This window comes from Trachemys scripta, chromosome 1, assembly GCF_013100865.1.
Source record: "Trachemys scripta elegans isolate TJP31775 chromosome 1, CAS_Tse_1.0, whole genome shotgun sequence".
NCBI lineage: Eukaryota > Metazoa > Chordata > Testudines > Emydidae > Trachemys > Trachemys scripta.
This window is the reverse complement of record NC_048298.1, coordinates 334,909,798-334,926,099: the sequence shown is the minus strand read 5'-3', so window position 1 is coordinate 334,926,099 and position 16,302 is coordinate 334,909,798.

Genomic DNA, 16,302 nt, shown 5'->3' with positions numbered 1-16,302 from the left:
AGCCTAATAGAGCGAGCGAGCCTGCTCCCTGGAGCTTTATTTCCCTTCGGCAGCAGAACAGCTTGGTGGTAGCAGAGAACATGTAGTTCCAGGCGGTGTTGGCTTTCAGCAGCACTGGCTAGAACTTCAGCGAGCTGCACTGATCACTTTTTCCTTCCTGCCCCATGGGGAAGCGAAGCGCACACTTCCAACAGGATCAATGTACAGGGGCCTGCAAGCTACAGCAGAGAGTCCAGTAACAGGCAGCCAACCCACACCTCAGTGGGGCTGGGAAAACAAGGCCATAGATCCCCTCCTCCCGCCATGTAGGGTGACCAGACAGCAAATGTCAAAAATCGGGACAGGGGATGGGGGGGTAATAGGAGCCTATATAAGAAAAAGATCCAAAAAATCAGGACTGTCCCGATAAAAATCGGGACATCTGGTCACCCTACCCCCATGTGCTTTCAGCCACCCAAGGAGTCAATTCCCAGAACTTGGGTGTCAGGAACTCCTGGGCCCTACTCCCATCTCTGTCACTGACTCACTCACTGGCCTTTGGCAAATCACAACGCTGCCTCGATTATCCTCCATCTGTAAAACTGCAGGGTTAATAATTATCTACACCACAGGGATGTTGTGAGTAATTAGCAATTAGGAAGTGCTTTGCTGAGGGCACTACATAAATGCCAAGTAGAATCAGCCTAGTGAGGCAGTGACACCTTGGGGATTGAGCACTGGACTGGGACTCGGGAGACCTGGGCTCTATTACTGGCCCTGCCACTGGCCCATTGGGTGATCCTGGGTCACACCGACTCCCCCCATTTGTAAAGTGTGGATGTTGAGCAGGTAGGGTCTGAGTCCGGGATCATATCGATCCCCTCTTCTGGCCTATTCTATCTTCTGATTATTCTTGTTTCTGCATCAAGAAGGAACAAAGCATGTGCGCACATGCACAGACTAGAAAGTTGCTGCAACCTACATATGCCGGGGGCTCTCCTGCCAGAAGTCAGGCCAAGGTAGGAGTGGTGTGTGACATCACTTTTCCAAGAGGGGAACAGCTAGGACATCATCCCAAAGGCCCACAGACTTTGAACAGTCAGATTCAAGTTCAGGCCTGGGGAAGGAGGGGCGAACACCCACTGCGAGGCCTCAGCCTTCACAGCCCCATTACATTCCAATGCTTCCGCTGCACACAACGGTAAATTAAAGTAGCACAGACCCTTTCTAGCACATGTCCCACAAGAAGCCATGAAGGGATAATAGCGCAGATCAGTGGAGCAGGATTCATGCAGCATAACAACAAAGGGGAGGAGAAAACCCTGCATTTAAAAAGCTATTTTTCCCTGCAACAATCCCAGCTTTTAGACAGTTCCATTATCTTGATGCATACAGTGATACAGGAGAAAGCTTTAGGGATTCGGGTTTCTCTAGATTGCTGAAGTTAGAGATTTTACTCCCAGTAGGGGGCACCTTCGTGTTATACACTGTTCTCTCCTCACTGGAAGTCTCGGTATTATAGGATTACTTAGTACAACACAGAAATATTAAAAAAGCTGAGACCAAAATGGCTCCCCACTTGCTGATGTGATGGCTGCCATTTTGGCCAACATCAGAGAACTCCAGAGCTAAAAATACAAAACTCTGGCTGGGGTTATAACCCAAGCTGTAAAGAGCACGGCTCTAACACACCTGCAGCCTCTGTGGACTGGGTACAGAGGTAGGGACCAGTGGGTTACACAGACATGCTTTGCCAAACCTCCCCGTCCTTGCTAAAGGCAACTGGGGGGTTGTCCAAGTCTTGGGTATGAGGACTACAGGATCCTTTTGGTCCTCCATGGAACAGGTTTGCCTAATCTCGCTCCTCTCCCCATATGGAAGAGTATTTGCACCTTGGAGAAGGTGCAAAAGATCTAGCCCCATCTGGGCATGGTTTGAGACTCCTGATCACTTAATTTTCAAAAAAGTGAATTCTTGTTCAAAGGATGCTAAGAAACTTTGAACATGCAGAAGAAAATACACAAGGGATCAGTTACCTCTCCTTCCCTTCCCTTCTCTCTAGTCTCCCTGCGGAGCCACAGCCTATCCTGTCATTCACAAGCCGCAGACTTTGCAGCCAAGTCAAGCCCAGCATGCTTTCCAGCACCATTGCACGCTAACTCTGCCCACCAATATCCCTTTTAACAGGGCCTTGTCATCTTTTAAGGACCACTTTTTTTTTGTAAACCACCACACAGGTCAGGCAGTTTTTGCTGCTCCCAGCCACCTGCAGGAGGCACATCTCTGACTTGCCACCTGCAACAAACAAAGCAGCACCGCACCGCACCGCACACTTGGCTGCAGCGGCTACTTCACAGCATTACTCAAGCCCTGACTGACCTGACGGCAAGTGAAGCCTTTCCCGGCTCGGATGCAGAACGGGATAACGGAAGTTAAAGGCAGGCTGCGGCACCGCAGAACACGTTCAAGTTAGTACCTGGAACCAACCGTTCTTTCCTTCCCTCCTCTTACAAGATCGGTTTCCTTAACCATTGTTTCAATCCTGGCCTGGTGACCTCCCTCGCCCCATGCTAAAGGAAACGAGCAATACAGAAGTCCCTGTACTTAGCTCCTGCTCAGGGAAGTGCAAGTTCTCAGGGACCACGTAGTCGTTGATAAAATATACCGCATAGGAGGATACAGACTCCCGAGGAATCCGAGGGAATTATGCCCCTCATATTCTGCAGAACTCTAGTTACAGCATTTCTGCATCCGATCTTCTAGGTGTCCTCCAGACCCCAGCTGATTAAACCAAACACGTTTAGGGTCTTTTGCTCATTCACACACCATTGTAAGTCTAGAGTAACAATCCTTCCCAGCTCGCTTTGCTAAGCCAGGATGATCGTTTAATGCGGAGCTCCCGCACATCAAACAGACAAAGGGGCTGCTACAGCGGATGTTTGAAAACTCTGCGCTCACTTTTCCAGCCCGGCTTCCCACAAAAAACTGGGACCAACCTCAGCGACCGGGACAAAACAACCAGGGGGTTGTTAAATAAAGACCACGACACAGACAGGTCTCCTAAACCCAAACAGACTCGTTAGCCAGTCACGAACTCCCCCTCCGTAAGAAGAGCGGACTCTAAACCGGTTCATACTCAACAGATCAACGAGACATAACGCCAGCCCCAGCGAATCCTTCAGTGCGTGTTTAAAATCAAAGTTACCCAGCCACAAGATGCCAATGGGGTGAAACGGGGTTATGATTTTTCCCATAGGTAGTTTTCCATCTCGCCAGCGCACTGCTAATGCCAATGCCTAGAGACCGGCAGCGGGAGAGAATATGAAGGGAACTACCACCAATTTTCCTCAACTTACTTTTCTTGCACTCTGCTCACACAGTGACTAGAGCAGACCCAGCTGGGGGCTACAAGACGTAGTGTGCCAGGGACTCCGCTCGCAAACCAGCCCCGTGTCCGATCAGATGATAACTGCCCGGAACACCCAATCCTTCCCGGGTAGGGGCGTGAGGCTTAGGAGAGCGATGGGCTGAGGACGGGGGCTCACAAGCGTTGGTCACCCCAAAGCCACTCTTTGGGCAACGAGCCCCGCGAGTCAGGACCAGCCCCCTGGGCGGACAGAGACAGCGAGCCCAGCCCAGCCAGCTCCTTACCCGAAGCGTCTTCCCAGGTGTAGCCCGGAGCGGAGCCGCCCTTGCAATACCCTAGAGCCGCGTCCAAAAAGCGTAAAATTGAGTCTGACCCGGCGCCGCTCGGCTCCCCTATGAATGAAAGGCGCCGGCTGGAAAGTAGCAAATCTGCCGGGAAGCCCCGCCCCTCTTTATTGCGTCACAATCGAACGGGCCACACCCCCAACTCCAGTGTCTGACTGTTCCAAGCCTCCCGCCTGCAGGAAGCTGCTTCCTCCGCAGCGGCGCCTTCTGGTGGAGGCACAGCGAGAGCCCCAGATTTTTGGGAAGGGGGCAGCGAGGGGAAAAATCTCTCTGGGCCTAGTGTCTATTGCTTTGTGGAGAGGTTGACCCCTGCCTTGGGCACAATGGGTTCGGACTCTGCCCAGGTGCAAAGAACGGCCCCATGGAGCAACTTGCCAGGGAATCAGGAATGGCCACTGCTGCCCAATGGACACAGGATCCAAGCCCATCCCACACCCAGCCCTGTTCTTCCACAGGCCTCTGACAGACACCTGAGGGGTTGGTCTCTGTTTGAGCACTTTAGCAACATGTGGATAGCTGGTCATGTCAATGGAGTCTCATTGAACTGAATTGGTTGCACAAGGCACTTGAGGTCAGGGCCTGAGTCTCCTCTCACTCACACCTGTTTAAGTAATTCCATGGACTTGGTCTATGTTGGGACTCAAGGCACCCTCCTAACCGAGTATGTCCCAGCTGTTTGTGAATTTATCCTCACAGCATGCCAGCGGGAGAAGTATTACTGTTTATACATGGGGGGACTGAGAGATCAGGTGACTTATCAAATATCACCCAGGAAGGGTTGCAGTCTCCTCTCACTTCACTAGGGTAAGTCAGGAGCAACTCCAGTAAAAACAGAGTAGAAGTCTGTAGCAGAGGTAAGGATTGAACCCAAAGCTAGAACCCAAAGGTTTAGATGGGTCTTTTTTTGCAAGCCTGGTTCTCAGCTGAATTCCACGGAGTTGCACTCAGCAGCTGAGACTCCAGCCCTGTCATTTAGAAATAGGTTGCAAGTAGCTTTCTCCATTGCCCCTGATAAATAGGACTGGGGAGACCTCAAGCTAAGCACCTTTCATCCTGGAACAGCAATACTTTCTTCAGGGGGGCGATTTCTGATTTACCCTGATGTGAGAGGAGGATCCCGCCCCTGGTGTTTACTTGGGCACTCTAACACCCCTACTCTACTTGCACTACATTGATGACATCTTCATCATCTGGACCCATGGAAAAGAAGCCCTTGAGGAATTCCACCATGATTTCAACAATTTCCATCCCATTGGTGGAATACTGGAATACTGTGTCCAGTTTTGGGCCCCACACTACAAGAAGGATGTGGAAAAATTGGAAAGAGTCCAGCGGAGGGCAACAAAAATGATTAGGGGTCTGGAGCACATGACTTATGAGGAGAGGCTGAGAGAACTGGGATTGTTTAGTCTCCAGAAGAGAAGAATGAGGGGGGATTTGATAGCAGCCTTCAACTACCTGAAGGGGGGTTCCAAAGAGGATGGAGCTCGGCTGTTCTCAGTGGTGGCAGATGACAGAACAAGGAGCAATGGTCTCAAGTTGCAGTGGGGGAGGTCCAGGTTGGATATCAGGAAAAACTATTTCACTAGGAGGGTGGTGAAACACTGGAATGCGTTACCTAGGGAGGTGGTGGAGTCTCCTTCCTTGGAGGTTTTTAAGGCCCGGCTTGACAAAGCCCTGGCTGGGATGATTTAGCTGGGAATTGGTCCTGCTTTGAGCAGGGGGTTGGACTAGATGACCTCTTGAGGTCCCTTCCAACTCTGATATTCTATGATTCTATGATTCTATGATTCACTATCAACCTCAGCCTAGACCAATCCACACAAGTGGTCCATTTCCTGGACACTACTGTGCTAATAAATGATGGTCACATAAACACCACCCTATACCGGAAACCTACTGACTGCTATACTTACCTACATGCCTCCAGCTTCCATCCAGGACACACCACACGATCCATTGTGTGCAGCCAAGCTCTAAGATACAAGCACATTTGCTCCAATCCCTCAGACAGAGACAAACACCTACAAGATCTCTATCAAGCATTCTTAAAACTACAATACCCACCTGCTGAAGTGAAAAAACAGATCGACAGAGCCAGAAGAGTACCCAGAAGTCACCTACTACAGGACAGGCCCAATAAAGAAAATAACAGAACGCCACTAGCCGTCACCGTCAGCCCCCAAATAAAACTTCTCCAGTGCATCATCAGAGATCTACAACCTATCCTGAAAGATGATCCCTCACTCTCACAGACCTTGGGAGACAGACCAGTCCTCGCATACAGACAGCCCCCCAACCTAAAGCAAACACTCACCAGCAACCACACACCAAAAACACTAACCCAGGAACCTATCCTTGCAACAAAGCCCGATGCCAACTCTGTCCACGTATTTATTTAAATGACACCATCATAGGACCTAATCACATTAGCCACGCCATCAGGGGCTGATTCACCTGCACATCTTCCAATGTGATATATGCCATCATGTGCCAGCATAGACATATATATAGGCCAGTGCATCTCCAAGGCGGATTGAGGAAGCAGCCTCAGCTACAGCCATGCCCCAATCAGGGCCCTGCTGGCCCCCAAGGGCAGTGGGCCAAGAGCAGACAGTCTCTCTCTGCCTCCAGAGAGGGAAGGGTCTGGCTGCCTAGGAGCTCACAGGGTACCTAGAGTGGAGCAGGGCTAGGGGAAGACCAGAGGAGCTGGGAAGCTCCGGCCTGGACACCCCCCAGGGTGCAGGCCTTGTTAAAGGCCCAGAAGGATACTGGAGTTGTAGGGGGCAGTCCAGAGGTAGGCCAAGGCAGCGGATCCAAACCCCCCTTGCCTGTGATGAGTGGCTTGTACACTGCAGTTTGCCTCAGTGAGCAGGGGCTAGATGGTGACTGGCAGTAGCCTGATACTGAGGTGAGGTCGGGGGTTCCCCTGAGTGGGGAAACCCAGATTGGGGGTTGCTGCAGTGGGCAGAACCCCTAGGTAAAGGGCACTGAGGTCTGGGAGGGACATGGGGGCCAATGGTGGGAGGGACACCGGCCTGCAGAGGGCGCTCCAGAGCTGGAAAAAGAGCTAATTCCCAGGAAACCAGCAGGAGGTGCCGCAGGGGTAAGTCTCGCACTGTTACAGGGCAATTGTGCAGCTATATCCCCCAAAACATCCAGCGTAGAGCTGGTGGGGGAAATGACGTTTTCTGTCCGAAACAATCGTTTCATCACAATCAAAACCTTTCACAGAAACATGTTGATTTCTACAAGCTTTCAACAAAGATACAGTTGACCTTTCATTCTGATCAGGTTGTTTGGATTCATTTTGACTGTCTGTTATTTAATATCGTAATACCATATAACAGCCAACACTCTTTGACAGTCTCAAATAGAGTTTGGGGATTTTTGTGGTGCAGGAAATTTCATCTCCTCGTTCCTAATCGGCATGAAACGTTTTGGGGAAATGTTAGAATTTCTGTTCCGCAGGGAACTCTGTTCCTAACCAGCTCGAACACTGGCCTGTCACTAGACAATATAGCAGCTGGTTAAGAGTTACTTCTTCCCCTCTGGACCTCTTGCCTTCTATGCAAAATGTTTCTTGGATTGCGGAAGCCCCCATCAAGTCCCCCCCCCCCCCCCCCCCCCCCCCCCCACCCCTATTAGCTACTCAAGCCAGGAGTCCTACAGGCTGGGAAGGAAGAGAGGTCATTACTTCTAGTTTTAACTACTCCAGTGGTAGGGCCAGATTCACTCCCAGTCAGATAACGCTGCTCTCCCCCATCACCTTAAGGCAGGCTCTACGCAGACCAACTGCCCAGCACTCAAATCCCAGACAGGAATAATTACTTCTGTCGTTCCAGGCCTCCTGTTATTCCAGCTTCTGTGGCCTTTCCTGGCTCCCAGGTAGGACTTGTTTTGCCTGCTTGTTTGGCCCCGCAGGGCTTTTAAGAGCAATTAAGTTTCAAAGGAGCTAGTGATTTGTGAGACTTTGAGCACTCAACTCCCTCCGATTTCCATAGAGGGGCAAGCTTTCAGCATCGCTAGCATTTTGGCCCATAGTTCAGTGGGTTAGGATCCAGCTGCAGAGAAGGATGGAGATTCTCAGACAGAAGGTCCGACACAGCAAACAGGAAAACGATCGGTTGGGACTTGGGTCCCTCTCTGGCAAACATGTCTTCATAGGTCATTTCGTGCTCCTGAGAAGACCCAGAAGTCACATGTACTCACAGAAAGAAACCTTAATTTTTAGCTGGTATTTGATAGTTTTTAAAAATGTAGCTCAGGGGGGTGGGATCTTTTTTGATCTCGTGAGCTAGGGAGGCAGCATGATCTCCATAGACTAGGACTTGGGAGACCTGGGTTCTGGTCTCAGCTCTGCCCCGATCTCCTGGGTGACCTCAGTCAAGTCCCTTCACCTCTCCTTGTCTATTTCAGGGCAGGGCCCTAGCATGTACAGTACCTGGCATAAGGGGGCTCCCATCTCATTTGTAGCTTCTAGATGCTACTCTAAAAACAAGTGCCTAAACCTGCTCAGGACTGGAATTGGAGACGTCTGTGTGCAGGAACTGGTCTGAGTAAGCCAGGAGAGACTCTCTCAGCTGGGCCCAATGCCCTAGCATGGACATTGGAGCGCTGTGCTGCTGAGGGTGCCATCTTTCAGGAGAGATGGGAAACCTAGATGGCAGCTGCTTTGAGATTCCACGGAACCGTTTACACACCCCATGGTTTCAGTCGGAACTCATTCTTCACTCCCTGGCTTGAGTGGCATTGCTGGGTGCTGTTACACAGCCGGTGCGTTCCACCCCAGAGGCGGCGGCATTTCAGTGGTGCTTTATTTATACCCTGTTTGTGGATCCTAAAGCCTCAGAATTAAAACACCAATAAGCTTTGGTGAGCGGGTGAAGAGGCCTAACGAGACAGCAGCCTAGTTCCCCTGCATGCCCCACGTTGCCTTCTCCTACTGCTCCATTTCTGATCTAGCCCTGGGGCTGTCAGTGAAGCATGGTGGAATTGGCACTTGAGTGACCCCATAACAGGAAATAAAATCCACTGGAACATTGGAGGCGCTGACAGGGCTCTGCGCTGCAGCCACAGGTGGGAGGATGTGAGGGGAGGGAGGGGCTGTAGCTTCTGTTAATCAGAGAAGGAGAGCTGCCAGCACTCCACTTGCCCATGTGTCACTTGGAGAGCCCAGCTCAGAATGCTGGGAAACAGCAGCTGGGGTAGGCAAATGGAAAGGGATGAAAGGCCAGAGACAGCTCCAGGGTCCTAGTGCTGGGAAGGCTTCTGGGCTCGCCGTGTGGAGAGAGTCCAGTGCAATCAGATTAAGTGTGTAACAGACACTGTGACTCCCTGACCCCAATTCCAGCTGCTCCATCAGGCCGTGGGGCTTCTGGACAGGAAGGAAGCTGAAGACGTGCCCAGAAACAACAGCAGGTGAGGCTGGGAAAAGCAGTGAGGCCACGTGCCAGTGTCGTACAGCTCCTTACTTCGGGCTCCCCACAGAGCCCCATTGACTTTAATGGGCAAGTCTGGCAGGATCAGGCCCTTCGTGTGGCTCCTCTCCTCTCTTCCTGTCCTGGGACAAGCAGGAGGAGAATGGACCGGCCAACCCCCTGGAGTCTGTCTAGGTGCTTACATGGCTTTCAGCCCCAGAGTACCCAAACACCCGTTAGGCGCATACCGTCAGGCACGTTCCAGCTCCTCCAAGAATGGACTAGATGGGCCAAATTGCTTATATGAGCAGATTGGACAGTACATGGGTGTAACGAACGGCCTCTGGCGGGACACTCCTGAGAGTATCAATTCAGGACAAATTGCTTAGAGCAGGGCAGTCACAGCCCAAGGCTGGGGGTTCTCCACTTCTAAGGCACCAAACCAGCCAGCCAGAGCGGACTTCGGTTTTACCCCACTGGCTAACCAGAAGTCAGACAAGCAATTCCCTCAGATACTTGAATTCCCTTGTATCACCACCAGCACAACTTCTTATGGGGATGAATGGTTATGAAAACCAATACCCCAGTAAAAGAAAAAAAAGTTCCCCCGAACCCAAAGGACCAATCCCCAGGTCAATATACCAGTCAGATCTTACCCACAAATCACGCTGTTGCCAATCCTGTAGAATCTAAAGTCTAAAGGTTTATTCATAAAAAGGAAGAAATATAGATGAGAGCTAGAATTGGTCAAAGTAATCAATTGTATACAGCAACGGCAAAGTTCTTGGTTCAGGCTTGCAGCAGTGATGGAATAAACTGCAGGCTCAAATCAAGTCTCTGGAGTACATCCACAGCTTGGGTGGGTCATTCAGTCCTTTGTTCAGCACTTCAGTTTGTAGCAAAAGTCCTCCAGAGGTAAGAAGCAGGACTGAAGACAAAATGGAGAAGATGCAGCTGCCTTTTATAGTCTCTTGCCATGTGGCTTGTGCTTCTTTTGTTCCAAACACAAGCTGCCCAGCACATGGCTTGGAAGCCTTAGAGTTCTGTCCATAGGCATGTCCCTGCCTGCCTTGCTGAGTCACAAGGTGTATCTGCCTTCTCTCAATGGGTCAGTTGTATAGCTGATGGTCCTTAATGGGCCATCAAGCAGGCTAGGCAGTGCTGATGCCAAATTGTCTGGGGTGTCACCCAGAAGCATAGCACAAGTTTGAAATTCAGACAGTATAGAGCCAATACTTATAACTTTAAATACAAAAAGGATACATGCATAAAGATAGCATAATCATAACCACCAAATTACAACCTTTTCATAGACATCTTACTTGACATCCTTTGTACAAGATTTGGTGCAACCATAGGACCTTGGTTGCAACAATGATCTAAACGGTCACAGTTCATGTCAATAATGTCACAATGGGCCAGACACCTCCTCCATGCTGCCCGCATTTTTTGGAGCCCCCAGGCATGCTTCCACTCTGGATCTGCAGTGGAACAAGGCAGAGTTTCTTAGGGTTGCCAACTCTGTAATGTTTACAGAACAGACGCTCCAGCAGGAGTGCCCGAACCTCCTCTGTCCTGCCTCTTCCCCTGAGGCCCCGCCCCTGCCCCACCCCTTATCCCCAAGGCCCCTCCCCCAATTCACGCCTCTTCCTGCGGAGGCGGGGCTGGCAGCTGCAGTGCCTGACGCTGATAGGAGGCTGCCTTGGCTGTGTAGGGGCTGGCACGGTGATGACCCAGCACCTTCCCGCCTCCCCCGCCCCCAGGAACTGGACTTTGGGTGTCCAGTCAGTAGATCTGACCGGACACTGTCAGGTCCCCTTTTCGACCAGACTTTCTGGTAAAAAAAAATCGGACACCTGGCAACCCTACTCTCTCCCGCGTGCAAAGGACTCACAGCCTGAGTCTCTTTTAGGCAGTTTTATTTGCCAAGCTGAAGCCAGCAGGACAGACGGTTCCACAACTTGCCCTGGGCTACAACTCCCAGAGCATTCTTCCCAGTCCCCTCTCCGGTTCTCACAGCCTCCCCTCTGATAGCCCCGCTCCCTGCAGCTTCCTAGCGTAGCATCACCGGCTCTTCTGTGCCCCAGGGCCAGGGCCTCTTTCAAAGCCCAATCTGAATCAGCTGATCCAGCACAGGTGTTCTGTCCCTGCTCCCTCTTAAAGGGCCAGTTCCCTCCCCCCCCCCCCCGTGCCATGCAGGTCCAAGGGGTCGTGCCAGACGAGATGGGATCAGATCCACATTGCCATGTGCCAACAGCTACTGTTACCTTGTGCTTTGAGAGCTGTGTCGCCATTTAAAAGGTCTAATTGGAAGTTTCTACATGAGCATGCACTTCTCATTGGAGACCTCTGGTCCCAGTACCACTCTGGGGACAGGAGATGAAGCACTTGAAAGCATAATGGAGCAACCTCTTCAGTGGGCTTACACTGGGGATGAGTAAGGCCCCATGTGTCACCATACTGGAGAAACAAGTGCACTGTATTGCCTACATTGGGGTCTGTCGGTGTTACACAAGCAAATATGCTATTCCTGTGTGGACGCTCTTATTCCAGAACAAAAGCTTCCAGACCTGCAGTTAATTGGGAATAACTCCCCTTGTAGACAAGCCTTAAGTGAGGCAGATGGACCAGGAGACTCGGTGCCTCCGTTTGCTAGCAGGCGGCGAGAATGTCGCTGTGACAGTGTACCCCATAAGGCTTTATGGGGAGGGGGTGCTTATAAATGTATGTATGACATAACTGGAATATGTTTTGTGCTGCCTGTGCCATGTAACATATCTCCGTAAGGGTTATGATCTACTATATCTATTCATCCTATTTGTACATATATATCATTTTCTACTCGAGGTTAAGAATATGGGCTGTATGCTTGCCTGATTTCTAAGTAAGCTTTGTGAGGCATTTGGTCAGCTTCTTTAGGAAGGAATTCGCCAGGTTAAGTACCTGATCAGGAGACACTTAGGGAACAATGCATCTTGGAATGCTCCAATCCACATGAGAAGTCTTCCTGGAGACATGCAAGATGCCATGTGGACAATGGCGTCGGCCTGCAAAGACTGAGTCATGCAGGGGCATGTGACTTGCCCAGGTGACTCCAAAACTCCATCTTGGAGCTGGGCTTTGCATAGGAGGGAGGAGGGGGGTCTCCACCCACGAGAGAGAGTCTACTTAAACCTGTGGGAGACCCCTCCATGCCTCTCCNAGGAGCCTCTCCACCCCCCCCAGGATACTTGAAGGAGACTGAAACAAAGGACAGTAACTACAGGGGGTGTGAGTGATTGCTGGACCCAGGCTAAAAGGAGATTAGCCTGTAAAAGGGAGCACTCTGGAACTGGTGAGGAAATTATCTGTATTCAGTTTGATTAGGCATAGATTTGCGCATTTTATTTTATTTTGCTTGGTGACTTACTTTGTTCTGTCTGTTACTACTTGGAACCACTTAAATCCTACTGTCTGTATTTAATAAAATCACTTTCTATTTAGTAATTCACTCAGAGTATGTATTAATACCTGGGGAGCAAACAACTGTGCATATCTCTCTATCAGTGTTATAGAGGGCGAACAATTTATGAGTTTGCCCTGCATAAGCTTTATGCAGGGTAAAACGGATTTATCTGGGTTTAGACCCCATTGGAAGTTGGGCATCTGAGTGCTAAAGACAAGCACACTACTGTGAGCTGTTTTCAGTTAAACTTGCAGCTTTGGGACAAGTGATTCAGACCCTGGGTCTGTGTCTGGAGCCAAACAGGAGTGTCTGGCTCAGCAAGACAGGGTGCTGGAGTCCTGAGCTGGCAGGGAAAACAGAAGCAGGGGTAGTCTTTGCACATCGGGTGGCAGCTCCCAAGGGGGTTTCTGTGATCCAACCTGTCACAGTCGCGTCAGTGCTTGCTGATCAAACGGAGAGCAGCCAGCGCGGGTGGGCCAGGCAGGGCAGAGGCGCAGGTACAGGTGGCTGCAGAACATGTCTGGGACCAGTGGACAGCTGACCGAGACATAACATGAGTGGGACAAAAAAACAGGAGTGCAAGGGGGCCTTGTCCTCCTGAGGGTGAGCTTGCCGGAGGAGCCTGCTTCATGAAGATAAAAGCCCAGACCCGCACCCATCCAGCAGAGTAGGTTCCTTCACACCCACGGGCATTTGGACGAGTCCTGGCGGTGCACAGGACCAGCTGAGCCAGGCACATGCAGCACTGGGGGCAGAAGTTAGGACTGGGTGAGCAAAGGGGGAAGTGCCCCCTAGTGGTAGAGGTTGTCTGTGTTCCAAGGTAGAAGGCCGCGTTAGGCAGATACACTAGGGACACACACACACACACACACACTTACACACACACTTAGAGCCAGCTGCTTTAGCATCGATCGTGTCTGGATGCGGGTCTGGGGAACAACATGTGGTGCAGCCAGGGAACTCGCTGTCCAGATTCACCTGGGCTGGGCCATAGAAGCAGATATATTCTGCTGACCTTGAATAGCCAGGCGAGGGCTCAGTATACCGACCCCCTTGCCTCTCTAGTGTCAGGACCTGGGCTTGCTGCTCTGCCTCACCCAGCACTGGGGAATGGAAATCACAGAGCAGAGATACTGTAGGGAGAGAGAAAAAAAGCAGCGCCAGCTTCTCAGGGACTCACTGGCTAGCAAACGGAGGGGAAAAGCTCCCCGGCTCTCCAAGCCGTGCTGTGAGCCATGACACACTCCCCGGCCTTCCCACCACAGGCTAGGCTGCTTGCCAGGGTGCTGCTGCCCCTGGGCAGTGACTCCCTGGTGCTGCTGCCCCTGGGCAGTGACTCCCTGGCTAGGGGGGCAAATGCCCAACGTCAGGGCTGTCTTCTGCTTGCCTGGCTCTGACTTTGCCTGCTGGTCTCCTTGGGCTGGCTGCCGTTCTGCCTCCAGGGCTATCCCTGGGCCCTGGCTGCTTGTCTCTGCCATGTGTGTCCCCCCTACAGCATTGGCCCTAGGTGGATCTAGGGGAAGGGGGGTTCATTCAATCCCCTCCCTCACCAACCCCCGCTTCCAGAATGCTTCAGCTGCTCTCACCCCTTCCAAGTCATTGCTGCTGGCAAGGGGATGCCATGTGCCAAGAGGCACCGTATGAGATCATGCTATTCACATGCCCCTAGTACCCTCTGCTCTCCCCTGTCCTTGCCTGCAGCTACAGTCCTTCTCCGAGGGCTTTCAGAAGGTGCCCCTTAAATTCTGCTCCCTCCCCACACCGGGCTCTTTCCGCCATTGCCAGGAAGAACCCATCCAGCGGCTGCTGGCTTTGGGCAGGGGCTACTCCTGAGTCCTACAGCTAGCACGTTCCTTTTATTGGTCCAGCAGCATAGCTCGGCTCCCAGGGCCCAGCCCACCCCAGCCGGATTATTACTCAGACATGCAGCCAGGTGCAATGAGTTTTAAAGCAGCTGGCACCCAGGTGGTCCCAGAGTTCCTAGCGCCAATGGGAGGGAAAGGCAGCCTGGGTGTGATCTATTTGCAGTGTGGAGCACTTGGAGGCCTCAGCTGAGATCAGGAGCCCCTGGGGGCTGCTCTGTCCAGACCCCACATGAGACACAGGCCCTGCCCTGAAGAGCTGTTACTCTAAATAGACAGGCAATGGGGCAAGTGAAACAGAGGCACCGAATGGGCAAGTGACGGGGCCAGCCAAAGTTGATCATTTTGACACCGCTGTGTTGCTGAATATGTAAGCGCAGCAGGTGCAACTGTATTTACATAAACACACCCAAGTCTCTCCCCCTCCCAGCTGGCTTTCAGGGAAGCAGTCCTTCAGACCCTGCTTACATAGGCAATGCACCCCTCTGGTGGGACCCACTCCCTGGCCCATTTGCTACCCTCTGAGCAACTCACAAGAGTCTCCTTGGCTGTTTGCAGCCAGATCTGGACGGCAGCAGAATGCGAGTGAATGGTGTCATATGACGACTCCACTCCGGCCAGCATAGGGCCTATGCAGCTTGCAAAGCCCACGCGCACTAAGAGCTAGTGAGAGAGTCCTGGATTTGATGCACAATAGGGGCTGAGCTTAGCGACGGGCAGGACCCGCTAGCTCCTCAAACCCACCCTCTCACCTAGCCAGGCTGCTAAGAGAGGCTGCAGCAGATGTTAAGGGAATGCTCCATGCCACCATTAATAACACCCCTGCCTCCATCTGAGCAGCTGAGCACGCTGTAGGACCATGGGAAAGTTCAGCCTTATAATGCACCTGGCCATAGGTAGGTATGAATGTCCTCATCCGCTGGGGGTGGCTCACCTGGTCTGCTGGCAGGTGCAGTTGCTGCCTCAGTTTCCCCACCTCCAGCCAGGTGGGTTCCCTCTCAGAGGCAGATAGCTCAGCTCTCCAGCCACATGGCTGAACACCTCACAAGACAGCCCAGCCCTTTGCCCTGCCCAGGCCACAGCTCCTTCACTAGGGGCCCTGGCCCATCTCCCCTTAGAAGCAGGGTATCCCAGGAGTCCTCCATCCCCTTTTGGCTCCAGGGGTCTGAACTAAACAGCACCCAGCCAGCATGTCGGCAGCTCAGCACCAGCCTCCCTGCCAGGATTGGGCCCATCCCCCCAGCTGACGTGGGACTAGGGGAACTCCCGCCCCCCGTTTTCTGGAAGCCGTGACCCAGGGTCCCTAAAAGGGGCAGCTGCTCAGACTAGGATTCCTGTCTGCTCAGCCAAGATCACCCCTGCCTGGCGCCTGGCTCTCCTGCAGCCCAGTGCCTAGGCTGGTCCCACCCAGGGCACTGGCACATACCCACCCGGGTTCCCTGGGAAGCTCCTGCCCTTTCCCAGTCTCCCCGCACGGAGAGGCCCAGAGCCTGATCCTGCCCCATTCTCAGTGGGGTTGCGAACTTTCTAATCACACAAAACCCAACACCTCTGCCCCGCTCCTTCTCTGAGGCCCTGCTCCCTGCTTGCTCCATCCCCCCACCCTCACTCACTTTCACCGGGCTGGGGCAGGGGGTTGGGGTGTGGAGGGGGATGAGGGCTCTGGCTGGGAGTGTGGGCTATGGGTGGGGCTGGGGATGAGGGGTTTGGGGGCTCTGGGGTGGGGCGGGGGATGAGGGGTTTGGGGTGTAGGAGGGGGTGAGGGCTCTGCCTGGGGGTGCGGGCTCTGGGTGGGGCTGGGGATGAGGGGATTGGGGGGTGTGGGGGGGTGCGGGCTCTGGGTGGGGCTGGGGATGAGGGGTTTGGGGTGTGGGAGGGGGTGCGG